Source organism: Choloepus didactylus, chromosome 22, assembly GCF_015220235.1.
Source record: "Choloepus didactylus isolate mChoDid1 chromosome 22, mChoDid1.pri, whole genome shotgun sequence".
Classification (NCBI taxonomy): domain Eukaryota; kingdom Metazoa; phylum Chordata; class Mammalia; order Pilosa; family Megalonychidae; genus Choloepus; species Choloepus didactylus.
The window spans coordinates 20,284,484-20,297,601 of record NC_051328.1 but is presented as its reverse complement, the minus strand read 5'-3'; positions in this window follow the sequence as shown (position 1 = coordinate 20,297,601).

Here is a 13,118-nt window from a genome sequence, read left to right as displayed (position 1 = left end):
TGTAGGTGGATTAGTTTAGGTTAGGCTCTCCCGGAAACAAATGCCAATGTAAGTGTGATTGGCTGTGAAAATACCAAAGTTGACTTGCAACAAGGAGTATTACCAGAGCTGAAGATATTTGGAAACCTCTTTTAAAGGGCCTTGTCTTTGTCTCAGAATCACAGCTTCAAATTTATTCCACATTTCAGAATAACAGATGTCCACAGAAAACACACATCATCCCCGGTGCCCACTATAAGCTATTCTGAGAGTGATGGTTCACGGTGCCAGGTTGGAGCCTGAGGATTGGCCACGTGCAGAGCTTCTCTCGGCTTCCTCCAGGTGGGTGGACAGAAACTCATCTCTGCTGGTCTAAAGGAGTTTCTCAGTCGGGGAGACCACTTTGGTTTAGTCATGGGTCTTATGAATCACCTCTTCACATTCCTTATTCCATTTTATATGCATTCTTCAACCACTGTCTGTGTATTAGATATTGAGATAGGGTCTATGGATGCAGGGATGAATCTGATCAAGGTCACTGTCTTCAGAAAGTCTACCATCTACTTTAAAATTAAAGTTTAATTAAAATTAAAATTACGTTGAAGCATGATATGTGTTGCAACTCGCTATGGGTAAAGGGCTGTGGAGAGGCATGCATTTGCCATGGCCAAAACAGAACTTCCCCTAAATCAAAGTGGAGAGAGCGACTGCTTTGAGATGCTAATGCCTGGGCCCTAACCTTACTCTTTATCAACTTCCTTCCCTCCCTGATTTACTTCACTTCTGCTCTATCAGTGCTTCCTGAATCACCTACCTAACTGACCACTTGTACCCAGATCCTTACACTGGCATTTGTTTCTGGGAGAGCCTAACCTAAACTAATCCACCTACAGGGGAGGCAGCACTTGTTCTTCTTGTGCAGTTTTTATGAAAAAAAAAAAAAGCTGTAGCCTTTGGGTCAAACAAATCTAGATTAGAACCCCGCTCCATCTCGTACCATCTATGCATCCCGGGACAAATTAATGACTCTAAGCCTCAGTTACTATAGTCAGGTGGGTTTCCTTTTCCTGCAAGTGACTGCCACACCACTCAACTATTTTCAACTTTTTAGTTTATTTATTTAGTTACTTATTTAGTTTATTCACTCACATACCCAGGAAGTCAACAGGCTTCATATGCTTTCAGATGTGGCTGGATCATGCCACTCAAATAATGTTGTTTCTCATGCACCTCTTGGTTCTGATTTCCTCTTTGTCAACTCCGTTTCTGGTTGGACTTTCTTTACAAGGTAGTCAAGATGGCACACGGCAGGTCCAGGCTCAGCATTTCTTTAAGTACCCAGAACCTGTGGATGCTGTCCACCCCACAGAAATCACATAGACCAAGAGTGAGGTAGAAAAGTGTTTCAAAAAGAAAAGAAGTTCTGTTACCAGAAAAAGAAAACAGGGGTGCTGGTCAAGCAGGAATGAACAGCCTCTGCCCATGAAAAGATCTCAAAAGGTTGGTGTGAAGATTCAATAAGATAATCCATTCAAGCTCTCAGCACAGAACCAGGCATGGGCTAAGGGCTCACTCGCTGATCACTGTCATTACTATCAATTACACATTGGGCAGGGCCTAAATTTTCTTATTATTAAGCACATAAAGAAAGACACACCTCAAATACTTCTGAGAAGATTCAAAATGATATCTAGAGTCCACATTAAGTTGTGGGTTTCTTTCCTCCCACTCCCCACCACTGCATTAAATGTGTATTGAATGAATGAATGAATGAATGAATATAATCTCAAAAGTTAGGATGACTTTTTTCTACAAACTTACCTGCAGTTATTACCAATTCAGGGTTTATTTCAAAGGGCTATTCTGCACAAGAAAGTAATTCTGAGACCAGATTACAGAATCTCCTTTCTCAACTGGTTTCATTTGAAGGAAAATATCTTTCAAGGTCCCAGATATAGGTGCAGAGGAAGGCAGGGGTCAGGGATGCTGAGGACAGTGCTTCTGTGCATCTGGACCTCATTGCCCACCCACCTCTAAGCCCCCCACTGACTCAGCATGGGTGCCTGGAATTCCATTGGCTATAGGAAACACAAAGAAAGAAAGACAGAAGATTGTGTTTCCAGCTTTTCCTTTGAAAATAGGCTGCATCAGGCAGGTATTTCATTTTCATTATGTGAAGCAAACACACTTGCCTCAAAGACCTCAAACAATCACCCACAGCAAATAAGAAGGGAACACATGATTTGTGGGTTTTGAGAATGTATTTCCTATCTCAATGTACTGGGTGCAGATTTAATTTTGCTCTGGCACAGAAAGTTCCACTGATGATAAAATCTTTTAGCCTTTTTCCTTAACACAAAGAAGGGAGAAATAGAAGAACTACATGAAGAAATGGCACAGGGCACAGGGCCAACTTTCGCACCGGTGACTCCTTTTGGGTCTGACTTCCATGTCCTATTACCCTGACCATGTGGTATGGTATTTTGCAAACTTCTCCAGTTAGAGAAGTACAAATATCAAATATCGTGAAGTTTTTGTCAGTTTAGGAGACAGACAAAAATGAGCACAAATTCCTACCCTGTGACTTAGTAAAAAGTAACATAATAAAACAGCAGCTACCGACTATTGAGCATTTACAGGGTTCTACTCACTCTGCTGAGTGCTTTCATGGAGAGATCATTTAAGTCCCAGGGCGGTCTTAAAAGGTGTTATGAGTTTACATATTTTACAGCTGGGAAAACTCAGTTTCTGAAAGATTGAGTAACCTATTCAAGGTCATGCTGAGAGAAAATGGTTCTAATCAGATCCTCTAACTGCTTCCTTAAAATCTTCCCTGAACATCTGAACATGACTAAAGACCAACCCAAAGTCCATTCACCAAACTTGTTTTCTCATCCTATGTTTTCTCTGCCAAGCCACAGGACTGAAAGTCAGATACCTAAGAATCATTATTTGCCATACCCTACCTCAGATTTCAGCTCCAGCCCATCACCAACTCTTGTTTATTTGAGTTCATCTTCTCACATGTGTCTGGAGCAGTAGATACCCAATAATAAAGTATTGATTTTGTGGGAGTAGAATTCATATGCTTAGCAATGGAATAGATGGCATCGTGGTATGTTAGAAGGATGGATCAAAGACTATGCCAAGATTTTTTAATCCAAGGCACAAACGGGAGCCCAGAGGGAGCTCAGTGAGATCCGCCCTAAAGATCCTCTTTTACCTTCTGTTCCCCTACAAGTCTCTTCACTGCTCTCCATGCCCAGGTTAATGACTCTGTTCTGGAACATCATCTCTCCCCTGGATTAGCACAGTGTCTCTGGGCTCTTCTTACCTCCTCTACTACATTTTCCACTATATCAGGATAATCAGTTGGACCAAGTCCCTTTAAAACCCTTCATGGACTCCATCATGGGATCAGCATTAGGCATCTGACCCACATGACTTTTTTGCCCCTCACTTTCACCCCAGATAATGCTCAGATGGGGATTCTGCACAGAGAGTTCAGCTAACTTGGCCAAGACAATGTCCCTCAAGGTGGCTCAGTCATAATTCACAAATTTCCTTTTTCCATCACACCAAGCTGCTTCCCGGAAAGCCTGGCTTAATATAACAGTGATATCTAGAACATACGTCATTTCATCTGGGTGTGGAGGAAGTAGGCCTAGATAGGACTCCCAGAGGACAAGTCGTGCCTCTGCTGCTAACTGTGAGTTTTAAGACAAACAGGCCTCATTGATAAAATGATACCTCAGTTGCCTCATCACTAAAATGGAGAGGTTTTGGGTACTGAGCTCTGAGAGCCATTCAATCTCAAAGACAAAATTACAAACTCACTTGCCCTGTTGTTGAGATGAAACAGGATGATCTCTGGATGAACTTGAGATGGAGGAAAATGACAACACTTAGTCATGCAGTGGGCAATTTGAGGAGGAGCACCAGTACCAAAAAAGGTTTGTGTGGATGTATTGCCTCAGAAGCCAGTGATTAAGCAAACTTGGGTCTTCCCCGCCCTCTGAGTTTTCTCTGTATTTATCCAAGCAATGCCAGAAATAAGTGCTGAATTTTCTCCAGGAACAGTGGGATGGAAACCAGGCCTCAGACACACCTCTTTCCACCCAGACTGAGCCAGGATCCGCCCCAGAGGTTGTGGCCATGTAGGCTAGATAGCCTGGGCCAGATCCTGCCCTTTCTGGCAACATGGCTGCCCTTTGAAATCAAACCAGGCAGGGCTGGTTAAATAATAATAATAATAATAATAAGACAGCACTCATTAGAATCTTTTGTTCTGTGAGCAGCAAGTTATCTTGGAAAGCAGCTAAAACTACACACTCATTTTTCAAAAGAGAAAATCCAGGCACAGGAAGGTCAGGAGACTTATGCAGTGTCACACAGCAGGAAGAGATATTCAAAGCATGATCATTCTAACTCCAAATTTTACATTCTTTCTTTAATACTTCCTAAGGAAGGGTTTTGTGAGAGTGTCTGGGTGACATTTCAGGCCTTCTCAGAGTCTGGCAGGTCCCACTGAGGGCTGTTATTGTTTCCTTCCCATGCAGAGGCAACCAAGTCACCAGCTTTCATATTGAGGGGTTATATGGACAATTCCGCGATCTCTTGTCTCAGCATATGCATGGGGTATTTTTGGTGTAGACACCCAATCTCTACACCAGGGCAGCCAGGAACTTGGGGGAGTGGATCATCGGCAACTTGGGGAACGAAGGGTCTGGTCGCTGCAGATCTGGAGCAAGTCCTCTCCTCCCTTACCCCAGCTCTGGGCCTTCCCTCTGGCCAGATGGACAGAGCTGAGAGTTCTGGACTTAGGTGAAGAGGAAATTAGCCCCGATGTTCTTGCCCAATGATCTTATTTTATTACCCATTGTACCTTTGTATCAATGACCTCCCGATGAAGAAACCAATCATCCCCTTCTAACCTTGAGCCCTGTCACCATTAACTATCAAGTATTAGATATAAAAACTTCACCTTTCTCCACTAAATCATAAAATATTATCTTAATAAACGTTAGTATCTTAATCAAAATAGCATAATAATCATTAGTAGCTTAACAATCCTAACAGTAGCTGTCATTTACTAAGCACTTACTAGATGTCAGACACCTTGTCAAGTGCTTTACATGTATGATTTTATTTAACCCCTTTCAACCTTAGGAATTAGATTCCTCTGTGATTCCCATTAATATGAGAAAAATGAGACTGAGAGAGGTTAAGTAAGCAGCCCAGAGTAACACAGCTAAGAGGTGCGGGAGCCAGAATTCAAAACTAAATTGACCTCACTCCAAAGATTATGTCACAAATCACTCTACTTTTTTATGCTACCAGCTGAGTGGTTATATGCCTTCAGGGTTAAAAGGCTTTCTTTTCCTTTCTGTACCTGTCCTTGTTGGAAATCTGGTGCCTCTGTCCACTTGCTCTGGTCAAGTTTGCAATGTCATCACATTTCCTGATCTGTGATTCTGCATACCTGTCTCTTCCACCAATTACCATGAAAGAGAAATACCTGCCAATTTACTCTAAAAAGAGGGCTGAGGTCAGATCACACAGGCCGAGGACTTAGGCAGCTGGAGAGGCAAATCTCAGAACTTCAAGAGGCTGATGGTGAGTTACCCCTGAGGGCTGGAAGGGTCCCAAGGGCAAGAAGAATGAACCTGGGAAAACCCACATCACAATATGGATCCAAATCCTGTAGGCTTTACTCAAAATTGCTTCTGTTTCTCAATGGGTAAACTGCCATGTGAATCTATGCAGTTCAGGTGAGAAGCAGGAAGGGAGGAGAATTTCCACTTACAACTCATTGGCTGGTGCTCTGTTACATGGCCATCCCTAGCTCCAATGGAGCTGAGAACTACATGCAACAAACAAAGTCAATAGTGGAAAAGAGGATTGGTAGGATTATTGAGTGAGTCAACCTATAATGTCTGCCCCTTTCATTGACAGTTACCATGATAAGAATCCTCAAATAATGAGCGATGCCATCCATCTGTAAACATGCCCAACCCAGGAAAAGTCAGAAAATAGTAGACTAAGAGAATGTAGGTAAGTATGAGTTTACCAAGATGACCAGGGCATATCTGAGAATGATATAAGTGTTGGCGTATCAATAACCTTAATACAAGCTACAGGGTGATCAGTCACTGGTAGCAGGTGCCTGTATCAATCAATGACAGTAAGAAAGAGCACAAACCATTGACCTGGTTTATTCCATGTTGCACCGAATATACAAAGCTCTTGTGCTCTGCAACAGACAGAATGTGTTCTGGACGAAGAGCAGAACAGGGAAGCTAAAGGCACATTGGAGGTGGTGGGTCTCTTTCCTTCTTCATGGAAGTGAAACTGACCTGGAGGACCTGCCTTATTCCAGCCTTTGAGAGAGATCCTCTGATCTGATGGATGGTTATTCCATCCACCTCTCCCAAAAGCCTAAAGAATCAGGTTAAATTCATCTTACTATGCTACCTTCTGAAGTTCAGGTTGACTGCCCACATGCTTGGAATACCAACTAGGAATATCTTGGTCATAAAAAAGAAAGATTCTGCAGTCCAAATGACTAAGTTGTGATCAGGTTTATATATCAGTATCCTGTAAGCTTGGCTGGCAGGATTTAGTTTCCTTTTTTCTGGTTAGCTCTGGATGCCATGACAAGGCCAAGGCCAGTTCCTTAGACCATGCTAACTCTACTAGATAGCACCTTCCCCTACACACAGACACATACACACATACACAGCCACAAAGACAAACATATACACACATACTTGATGCTTTGCCTGTATGGCGAATTGACCTCCCTGGATTATAAGCCTATATCCATGTTGCCTCTTCTAATCACTGCAGAAAACAGGCTCAGGCTCAATAATAGAAGGAAGGACTCTCACAGTCCCAGTTGCCCAAAATGCAGTGCAATGCCTTGGAGGCACTGGGTTCTCTGTCTTGTGACTTAGGCAGGCACCATTAGGAGAGGATTCCCAGCATCACAAGGGGGCTGGACTAAATCGCCTTGAAACTCCTTCTGTCTCAGAGATCCTGTGGTGTCCAGAAAATTTTTACCTTCATACTCTTTGGGCCCACATAAATCTGAGGAACGATTAGAGGTGGGTGGTCATTCAATCGTTGGTTCATTCCCTCATTCTTTTATTTATTCAACTAATAAGCATGTGCATATAACTCGCCATGGCTCATGCCATGTGATAGAGGCTGAGAAAACATAGAGAAACTTAAGTCTCCTCCTTCCCTTAAAGAGGTCATATAAATAGTTGATGTGCCACAGAACGAGCGCTCTGAGCTCTGATAGGTGAGAACAGTTCTCAATCTGCAAGACTGAGAGAGAAGTGGCTAGGGAGAAAACTTTCAAAAAACTTAAGTTGAGAAAAAGCATTTGTTATACTTATCTGAAACCCTCTAGATACCTGATAAAATCCATTGCTACCACATGTTTATACAAAATAGCCATTGGGTGGCTATCTGGACGAATAGTGGTGTATATGTGGGCATGAGCCTCACTCAAGGAATCATAGGTTATCAGAACTAAAACTGCTCCTAGACAAAGATCATCACATCTACTCTCCTTGTGTATTATGGAAGAAAATTGAGGTCAAGAGAGGTCTAGTAACTTGTTCAAAACCTACTGCGATTTTTTAACATCCAAGGCTGAAATCAGATGCTGTGTCTGCCAGCTTGATTAAATGTTTTATTTTTGATTAATACTAGTATTAGTATTTAACATTTATTATTTGCCATGTGACAGATAACTCCCAATGTGCTTTAAAAGCTTGCCCCATTGAATCCACTAAATAAGCTCAGAAGCTAAGTGTTATTGTTCTCATTTTTACAGATACGGAAGTTAAGTGTCAACAAAGTTAATTAACTTGTAAAGACACAGATTTGGGAAGCAGCAGAGGCAGGATATGAACTCAAGTCTGTCTGACTCTAAAAACACATACTCAGGCATTTTACCTCATAACCTTCTAGTCTGCTCTGGTTGACTTCATTTGGTGACAGTTCCCCAACATCCAGGATCCTGGAGAATCAAATACAGATCTCACACTTGCGTTAAAGTATGCTAACGATTGTTCACGGAGTCTTAGGGCAGTGGGAAGGAGATTAGCTGGTGCTCAGTGGCATTCCCATCCTCTTCCCCCTGTGATGACAGTACCCTCTGGCCAACTGAAACAACACTGAAAAATGGAGTAGAGATAACTAATCTGGGGGCATGACCTCTCCCACTAGAGACATTCACAACCGTTGCCATAACAGGAGCCAGGAGCTGTGAAGAGGGGCTGGGAAAATCTGTCACAAAGAAGGTTACACCCAAATCAGACTGTGGTCAAAGACCAGAATTGGCCCTCGGCTCACACGGCGTGGGAGAGCAGGCGCAGGTCCAAGGCTGCAAACTGTGTTTCTTTTCCCAAAGGGCTCCTGGTTCCTGACTGAGGCTTGGTCCTTGGACCCACAGTCAGAAGGGGCCGGAGTCCCTTTTGAATTTGGCCCATGGCTGACTCTCTCACTTTAGTCTGTTTTCTTATTTGACAGATGCAAAGAACTGTATTTATAGGTCCCAGAAGATTCTGTGCTATTTCCTATCACAGTGCTTTTGGACATGCTTCTTCTGCCTAGAAGCATCTCCTTCCTTTCTTTTACTTGAGAAAGTCTATCCATTCTCTAAGACTGACACAAACTGGTACTTCATCTGGGAAGGCCTCCACAATCCCTAATCCACCACACCTTCCCTCATTCAGATGAGAATGGTGGGTTTCCCTTCCCAAAGGTAATCACTATATCTTAGGACACTCCCAGATTACACTGAAATTGTGAGTTCATGTTTCTTTCTGTCTTCCTCAGTAGACTGCTGCCTTTCGAGAACAGGGACTAGGCTGTATTCCTCTTTGAATGTACAAGATGTAGTAAAAAGAAAAAAACAGCACTTTGCAGATTCTCAATAAATATTTGATGAATGGATAAATGAATGTACAAATGAGCAGTGGTTGAGCTCAAATTGATTTCCTAAGAGAAGCCCTGATCTAGTGGATGGGGCCAGAAAGAATTCATCTTTTACACTTCTTCTGGGAGCCTGATCCATGACTTTGGGTATGGAAACAGTTCCTGAATCACCATGATTCAGAGGCTGAGAGGAGGGTCCACAGAGAGAAGACGATTCAGCTCCACACTGTAGGGAGGGGAAATGAGGTTCAGGGATGTCAGCTGACTCAGCCAACACCCATCCAGCTCCGGGCTGAGAGACCTTCGAGTGGCATTAGACCCCTCCCTCTTCTATCAGTCAGGGAGGGGATATTAGCCATTTTACATTTTAAGTCTTTACATTAGCCTCTGTATAATGGCTATTATCCCCTCCCTGACTGCCGGGCTCTGTGTTGGAGCTGGGGATCCAGAGGCATATAAGACAGACAAAGTCCCTGCTCTCCAATGTTCACAGGCTGGGTAGAAGGGGAGTCAGATGAATAAACAGAAGTGCAGAGTTCAGGAAAGAGGGGCCCTGAACCTGGAGCTGGAGAGGCCAAGTTTCCTGGAGGAAGGTTCAGGCTAGAACTCAGGTTTTAACCTTAGACCAGTGTGATGCTTCTTGTACTTAGTAATGGTTGACTATTTTTATGCTATGAGCTTGTTAACTGCAAGGCCAGTACAGAGCATTTTACACACTTTAATTTTTAAATCCTCCAGTTTCTCCTGAAGTTAAGTTGGATTGTCCTCTAAGCAGATAATTAATAGTAAAGTTCCCCAGCTGGTAGGCGGTAAAGTCAAACTATGGACCCAGGTCTATCTTTGCCTGAAGTTTGCAGCCCTTTCATTCACTCTGCACTTTCCAATCTGCCATGGATTGCTTTGAATATGTGCTACATCCCAGATGTTCTAGAAATTGAAAAGTAGCAGCTCCCAGATTTCAGCTTAATTCCTGCCTTTCCAACAATTACTGCATCTAATAAGTGTAGAGCTTGCCGCTGGGTACTAGCAAGAGATACGATGGGGACCAAATGGGGCCCCCAATTCCTAAAGGGCCAATAGTCTTCTGGAGGAGAGAGTAGGAGCAAGAATGAGAGAGAGAAAGAAAGAACAATTAAATGGCAGAAGTGCTAGGAGAGATAACCCCAAAGCACTGTGGGAAACATAAAAGGAAGTGACTCATTCTTCCTTGGGAGTTCAGAGAGGTGAATTTTACCATGATGTTTATTTGCTGGTGGTCAACTTCTAGAGATTTAACTTTGGAATAATATAACCAAGTCCCCCTGCTGTGCCCAGAGCCAAGAAGTACAAACCCAGATCCAATGGGTAAGTTTTAACAGGACTGAGATGTTGGCAGCCTCTGCATTTTCAAGAGCTCCCTCCACTCCCTAATCCTGAGCAGCTAACCTATTCAAGAACAGGACAAATAAATTCCTGGTAGCTTGGTCCTTGGTAGTGCATCTCAAATCAGGTTGCATGTTGGAAGCATCTTGGAGGCTTTAAAAAATATATCAATACCCGAATCACACCCCAGACAAATTAAATCAGAACCATGAGGGGAGATGTCACAAGTTGGTGGCTTTAAAAAGCACCCTAATCTGCAGCCAGATGTGGAAGCTACTATTATGTTAGGCCAATGCCATGTCTGAGAAATCCAGAGAGGCCTGAAGAAAAAATTCCCTGAGATAAATGAGATAGGCAATGGCCATTGTTTTCCCACCCCTCTCTCCACAGGGCCTTTGCACAATCTGTTCCTTCCACATTGGTCATTCTCTCTCAGCTCCACCTCACCCTCACCCTGTTACTTGTCATCTCAAATTCCCTTCCCCTGTGGAATCCACCTTGACCTTCCAGATCAGGTCGCATCTCTTATTTATTTCTCTCTCCTCATAGGACCCATTTCCTTACTTCACAGTCCTCGACTCAGCCTGTAACTGTACAACCAGGAGGATAAACAGTTCACTAAAAGTTGTCTCCCCTATTAGACTGAAAACTTGCAGAAACAGGGGACAGAAAAAATTGGATTTAGCCTGTCTGTAAGCAGGACCAAACACAGTGCCTGGCACACAGGAAGTACTCAGCAGATATTTACCAAATAATGAATCAGTGAATGAGTGAATAAATGAATGAAGGAAAAATCCACCGGTACATCAGGTTGCAAATCAAACACTCATCAAATCTACTATTGTTTTTTCCTCTAACCTTCAGGCTTTTGCTTTTACTGTCTTCCTCAGCATTTCCATATTAAATGCTCTTCCAGTAGATCTGCATTTCAAAATCCCACCCATTCTCCAAAGCCTCATTCCAAAACCTCATCCTTCATCATGCCTTTCCAACTTGTCTTGCAGGAAGTGAATTCTCTCTTTTCTTCACAACTTGGGCACATATTACCATTTCTAAGGGATTATAGGCAACTGGCAGGTGGTAACCGCCTAATTCAATGCTGCACCGTCCCCCAGGGTGCCCAGTACTGTAGGTCTCCCACAAATATTTGCTTTGATGCCTGTTAGAATAGATGTATGTATGTCATGGGTAAGTGGACAGCAGACTTCTGGATTCATTTTTCAAACACAAGCAAGGAACAAGCACACAGATTTTTAAGCTCATATGTATTCCAAGGAATTAGTCAAGGAAAAAAAAGTACTAATCAGTGTCTTTTCTCTTTTCCTTGCAGACCATACTCTATTTTTTTTTTCTTTAGTGGAAGAGAAAATGAAGATAAGACAGTGGTTCTGGATGAGTTTGGATAATTATATTTTTCACATTGAGGTGCAGTTAGGATTGACAACTACTGATTATTTAAGGAGCTGTGTAGTTTTCAAAATACTTCACAACACAAAAGTGATAATTGGATATAATTGCAAACCAACTGATATGGTCCCAGTATATTCTTGGGTTTATAAATCTCAGTTTCCCCATCCATAAAAATCAAGGCAGTGGAATAGATGAGTGAGTGTTTTTCAGTTTTTATTTCCCCAAGACATGCACCGTTGCACATTCAGGGTTCATTCATTCATATGGTAAATTTTAATGAACACTTACCATGTAAAAGGTAAGTCCCTGGCTCTGGTGGGCCACAAATAGGCATGCCCCTGCCAATATGGATCTCATCTCCTAGTGGGGGAGACAGACATTCCTCAGTAGTCACATGGATGTGTGTGCTATGGCTATGCCTGGGAGGTAAAGGAATTTTGACAGGTCGCAAAACAGAGGTTTGAGCTGGTCAGGGAGGTCAGGCAGAATGGACAAAGTGGAAAAGCCTGGAGCGTGGGCATATAGGAAAGACCAAAGGAGGCCAGGGTGATTGTGGAGGAGGAGACCTAGGCAGGCACAGTGTGACCAGGGAGGCCCTGGACCATGCTGTGGCTGTACGTCTTTTTCCTACAAGGAGGGTGGAGGCAGTCAAGGGTCTGAAATGTAGACGTGCTTTCCAAAACCAGCTCACCGGCAAAGTGGTGAGCACAGACCACAGGGTGTGGGGAGACTGGTCTGTTGCAGTAGAGCAGGGGAGAGAAGAGGGACTGGGGTGATGGTGGGGTGAATGACATGTGGCTGCCCAGGGGCAACTCTGTACACATAAACTTGGAAGCACCAGGTGGTGGGTTTGACTTGGAGGCAACCTGCTGACACTCTCGTTTTTGCACCACAGTTCCACCCCCTGGGGAGACTCCTCAGTCTCTGGGAAACTTCTCAGTCTCAGGCACACCCAGATGGTTGGGCACCCTACAGGGAAATATCAATATTTATATTTTGGTTTCTGGATTGCATAAGGATCATCCTGAATCCTCTTTAATTTGCTAAGAGCAATGAAAAGGATGCAAGATGAACCCACAGGGAATGTGGGCAATGCACTGCACAATTTGTCCTCCGAGTCCACTTTTAGTTTTCATATTGTGGCTCCTCTAAAGCTTGAGCAACAGCTGTGAAGGTGGCGTCTCCTGGAGAAATGCTGAGCTAGAACCCTCAATGGACAAAGCTCCTGCATTTGAGGTTCAAATGACAAATTCTCCAATTTCATAACACACTGGAGGGGTGGAAGGAGGGGGGCGGCTCTCTGCAATGGCTGCCTCCACTGAGTCCTTAGCTGGTAACACAAGGGGCCATTTGATTCATTCATTTTGCACATGGTTAGTTTGTGTTAGTACCAAAAACCACACATCTTTGCCTTC